Here is a 5,974-nt window from a genome sequence, read left to right as displayed (position 1 = left end):
CCTTACAATCCTCACAACTGCAGATTAGAGCTGATAACTTAACCAAGGGCACAAATGATGAACTAGGATTTCAACCCAGGTCTACACACCATGCTCTCTTCTGCATAAGCCTAATTCTTCTTTACAATTTGCTCGCTAAACTTTTTTCATGCTCTTGATAATTTTTTCTCATATTGTTTTCTTTTTTTCTTTTGTGTAGAAGATTTGCTTTGAATTTGAAAAAAATAATTTCCAGTTTTTGCTAAAGATGGAAAGGCATTTTACTTTTACTGCTGCCCAAATGGTTTGCAGGCAAAAATCAGATGGCTTCAGCTGTGTTCTGCACCACCAGATGTTTCTTTAAAAAATCTGAAACATTTGACCAAAAGTTTATTGTGCAAAATAAAACATTTTTATGCTTGCTATGTAGGTTATATTTAGACTAACCTCAGTTTGTGTAGCAGTGTCAGTTATTGCTATTATTCAAAACTAGAATAATATTTTTTGATATGGTAATGGCAAGCAGCCATGGATAACACTTAGGATTTCTGGCCTAATCAACCAATAGGATAGAGCTTTTCCTGAAATGATGAGACCCTTTTTATATTTATTTATTTACTTACTTATTTTGAGATGCAAGTTTGTATGTATGTGTGTGTGTGTGTGTGTGTGTGTGTGTGTTGATGGTTGTATATGCATTTTATTTTGGACATTTGAAATTTGAAATATATATTGCTTAGTGAATGTTTAGAAAATTGTATGTATTAAATCCAAAGTAAGCAAAGGTACCTAGGCTAATTTTGTCATGTTAATAAAATTTAAAGTTTTTTTTACAAACCTCTAAAACATGTGAGGCAATAGGTCCAGCTCAGGGACTCCCATTGCATCAGGCATGCTCTTATCTAGGAGTCACAGTGTTGGGTTTGTATAACTGAACAACAGAAGAGGACTCAGCAGTTGTAAGGGTTGCTCTTTTGTTAAGTGATCGAGTAAACAGTAAAATGGTTTCCCCAAAACATAAGTGCCTAATGTCTGAAAATTGTGAACATGTTAGGTTACATGGAACAGGGGAATTAAAGTTGAAGAAGCAGTGATAAAATGACAAGGATGGAAAGAAGAAATAATAGAAAAAGGGAGTCTTCAAGTTAGTGTGGCAAGATTTAGTATGTCTTACCCTATATCAGACACACACTCAAATGCTGGAATCTCTTAGTCTTAACATCTTGATCAAAGAATTTAGCCCCGAGAGTCACATTTCAATATATGTTAAGTATACACAAAGAGGGAGAGGTCTAATTCTCTCAAGGTTTCTCTTCTCCCTCTGGAAAGGGAAAGGCTTAGCATTTCTTATGTAGTTCATGTAGGAGAGGTAGTAACTGAATCCTCATACCCACCTTATAGCTGTTCTCGTTTGCATTTTTGGGCTCTTACAACATTACTGTCCTAAGATTATGATTTTCATTAAAACTCTGAGGTAAGAGAAGAATCTCTTATTCTTTTTAAATATCCTGGTTATTTTATATTGGAATAACTCTGTTTTAATCTGTGTTTTCTAGTTTTTGTTTGTTTGCCTCACTCACCTCTCATGGTACTGAAATTGAACCCAGGAAATTCTATATCTACATCCCTGATTTTTTTTTTTTTGAGAAAGAGTCTTACTAAGTTGCAGAGGCTGGCCTCAATTTTGTGATTCTTGTGCCTTTGCCTCTTGAGTCACTGGGTTTAGAAATGTGTGACACCACACCTGGCACAGATAGTTTCCTAATCTTACCTAGCCCATAAGCCTAGGTTTTGACCCTCTAAAACATCTTTCTTTTTATAACTATATCTGGCCTGCTGATATGTATAGCAGATATAAAGAATTGGTGCAGCTGAATGAATGAAAGGATGTGAAGGAAAGTCAGGTACTGTCTGTAAACTTCATCAGAAGAAGCAAAACTAAAAGAGTAACCAACCTCAAGACAAAAATTGTTTAGAGCAGAAAAGTATCCTGAACGAGCAAATGAGATTTAGAAAAAAATGAGAATAAGATATAAAAAAATAAGAATAAGTTTTAGGTAATCATGGATTATATTTTTCTGAGAATATAAAGAATGCATGTTTATTTCCTTGATTTACTAAAATCAAATAGTTAATTTTCTATCATTTAATTTGCATGTTGGCTCCTAGTCTCTTGGGTCTTTCTCCTCTCCCTGATTGGAAGCTTGTATAACTCTCCGGAGTTGTAGATCCCTTAGGGTGTACGGCTACTCTATAAGGTAAAATGTTAAACTAGGGATATCTGGGCATTATTTTAGTATCCCTAGGTCCTTCCTATAACTCTCTTAGTTTTTCCATAATTACTAACAAGAGAGTATATAATTTACATAAATAATATTCTACAAATAATACTTGATTAAACATATGAAATAATTAATGAAGACATTATAGCATTATTTATCCAATAGAATGTTTTACTATTGCATCGATTCATTAGCAAAGGGAATAGTGGGAGATGTGTGACCTAATAAGATCATTAAATGCATGACAAGGTTAACATTAAGAAATTCACACTTTATTCAGCAACAAATTGCATCTGAAATGAAATATTAGTAAAAATGCATGGTGGACCATGCTGTGACCCTAGGGACGTAAGAAGCTTTGCAAGTACAAAGTCAGTCTCCATAACTTAGTGAGGCCCTATGCAACTTAGCAAACCATATCTCTAAATAAAAAAAAAATCTGAGGATGTGATTTACTGATTAAGGGCCCCTAAGTTTAAAAGGCACTGAAAATTTTAAATTTTAAATTTCATATAAATCTTAAGAGACTTCTGAAATAATCAACTCTGAGTATTATTATTTCTTTAGTTTTGAAAAATGAGACTCTTTAGTAATTGTTGATTTATACTAAAATTATATCCTTTTAGGGATGCACAATTCTATACTTGTATTTCTTTATTTTTACAATATCAGCTAAAGATGTTAAGAAAATTTTCAGCAAATGTCAAAAGCAATTACCCATTTACTATATTTAAATGATTTTTTTCCACCTAGGTCCCAAATATTTCAAGGGATGGGCTATAGATAAGAAACTTACTACACTCTTTATATTTGTCAAGGTGTTTTTGTAAATATTTTTCTGTTATCTAAGGTAAACACTTTGGACAAATGCTATTCCACATTTGCTCCAGATATGAGATCAGAAATTAAAAAATGTCGGAAATTTGAATACAGTCTTGGACACATTCTTTGAGTTTCTATATGGTAAAAACCCTCCAGTGTTTTTAAAATGTTTGATCAATGTCCAAAAGCTTTGCAAAAATTTTTCCGCATGTCATCTCACTCATATGAATTCTGAGGTGCTGAGTAGGGTGTGAACAACTATTGGAGACTCTGCCACCTATTTTACATTTATATAATTTCTGTGCTATCATGTCTCTGGTGTGAAATAGTGTTGAACTACTGTGAAATAAGGGTTGATGCAATGTTTTCATTGTAAAACTTCTCTCCAGTGTAACATCTATAATGTTTAGTAAGATGTGATCTTCAATATTAAAAGCTTTGCCATTCTTCACATTTACAGGACCTCTCTCTAGTATGGGTTCTCTGGTGTCGAGTAAGTGATGATTGTTGATTAAAATCTTTGCAACATTCTCTACATTTGTAGGGCTTCTCTCCAGTGTGGATTCTCAGGTGCTGAGTAAGTACTATTTTTTGATTAGAACTTTTGCCACATTCTTTACATTTGTAGGGCTTCTCTCCAGTGTGGATTCGCTGGTCCTGAGTAAGTGATGACTTTTGACTGAAACTCTTGCCACACACTTTACATTTATAGGGCTTCTCTCCAGTATGAATCCTGTTGTGGCAATAGAGATGTGAGGTTTTTTTTATAGAGAGAGAGAGAGAGAGAAGTTTTAATATTTTTATTTTTTAGTTCTTGGCAGACACAACATCTTTGTTGGTATGTGGTGCTGAGGATCGAACCCGGGCCGCACGCATGCCAGGTGAGTGCGCCACCACTTGAGCCACATCCCCAGCAAGAGATGTGAGTTTTTATTAAAACTCTTGCCACACACTTTACATTTGTAGGGCTTCTCTCCAGTATGAATACTTTTGTGACAATTATGCTGAGAGATGCTATTAAAAGCTTTGCCACACTCTTTACATTTATAGGGCTTCTCTCCAGTGTGGATTCGCTGATGCTCAGTAAGTGATGATTTTTGACTAAAACTCTTGCCACACACTTTATATTTGTAGGGCTTCTCTCCAGTATGAATCCTGTTGTGGCGATCAAGATTTGAGTTTCTATTAAAACTCATGCCACACACTTTACATTTGTAGAACTTCTCTCTAGTATGAATTCTCTGGTAATTTTTAAGGCTTGGTTTTTGACTGAAACCTTTGGAAAATTGTTTACATATGTAGGGCATCACCCCAGGGTGTGTCCACTGGTGACGAATAAGATTTGAGCTTTTATTAGTTGTTTTGTCACATTCTTTGCATTTGCATGGCATATCTCCTGTATGAACACTGTGATGTTGAGTAAAGTTCTTGAGTGCATTGCATTCTTCACATTGCTAGGTCTTCTCTGCAGAATAAATTTTTTGGTGTTGAGTAAGGGCTGAAAAACTTTTTAAGGCTTTCCCACACTTTTTACATTTAGAAGTCTCTCCTTCAGTAAAAATCCTCTGATACTTAACAAATTGTAACTTTTTACTAAAAGTTTTTTTCACATTCTTTAAATTTGTAGAATTTATCACTGTCATAATATCTGCTGAGTTTAAAAGATATATCAAAGCATTTGCTTGCTCAATATCTTCTATACTTATAGGGCTGTCTTTCTCTATAAATTCTCTTGTATTAAGAAAGCTGTGCACTGTGGTTAAGAGCCCTTTCACATATCTAAACTAGCAGGTTTTTGTCTTGGTTATGAATATTTTAATAAATACTAGTTTTTAATCACTGAAGCAAGACTTTCCTACATTTTTCATCTTGGTAAATTTCTTTTAGAAAAGGACTAGGAGTTCTCTATAGTCATAATTGTTATGACCAATGTAAATATACTGGTCATTACTCAGGGTAGTGACATGGGTCATTGTGTTACTTATAGCACTATCTATATAGTGCACTTTCCAGAAATCTGTATCAGAATTGTCAATGAACAATAGTGGGGAAGTAGAAACTTTTCTATAATTTTTAATATTGTCCATTTGGGAACAATGAGAAATTAATCATTTGTTTCAGAAAAATGGACATTTTATAAAGATACTTCCAATAAGATCACTTTTAGAAATATCTTTTCTGTGCAAATGTTTGATTAAAATTTTAACTCAGTGCTACTTCTATAATTGGCCAAGTTAAAAATTGATGCATCAACTAGATTTCAAATTTTTCACATTGCCTTTCAGTTAAAAAATGGCTATGGATTTATTCTTAAAATACATATAAAACTCCTCAAAATAATTGGAATACATTAAATTTTTGTTTCAGATATTAATTCTCTCTGATGTCTTTTGACCATAAAACTTTTATCATAAATAGGGACTACTGATTGATTTTGTCTATTATAATACAATTTTTGAACTTTAATCTCACCTATATTTTCCCATTGTTTTCTTGGTTGTAAATAGTCAAAGTCACACTTTCCATATCTTCCCCCTCTCTTTCTTTTATTCTCTGCTCTGGGAAAATTTCTCGAGGATGATGAGAAGTCATGGCTGTAATGAATAAAAATAGCAAACATGTTTACTTAGTGTACTGGGCTGAGTATATTTTGCAGAACTAAGAAATTACACCAAAAAATAACATCAGCAGGGGAGTGGATTATTAAATCCAAGTCTATCATTACTGTAGAAATATATAAATCAAATAAAAATAAACACAGAAAATTACTTTGAAAATTTTCCTAATCATCTTTGTGTTCACAGTATCCAAGATGAGTACATTACTATGGAGAGTAACATAGTAGAGAAAAATACATTGTGTTATGCAAAGATTTTCCTCCTTCAGAATAT

Source organism: Ictidomys tridecemlineatus, chromosome 16 (genome assembly GCF_052094955.1).
Source record: "Ictidomys tridecemlineatus isolate mIctTri1 chromosome 16, mIctTri1.hap1, whole genome shotgun sequence".
NCBI classification, from domain to species: Eukaryota; Metazoa; Chordata; class Mammalia; order Rodentia; family Sciuridae; genus Ictidomys; species Ictidomys tridecemlineatus.
Note: the sequence above shows the minus strand (reverse complement) of the source record.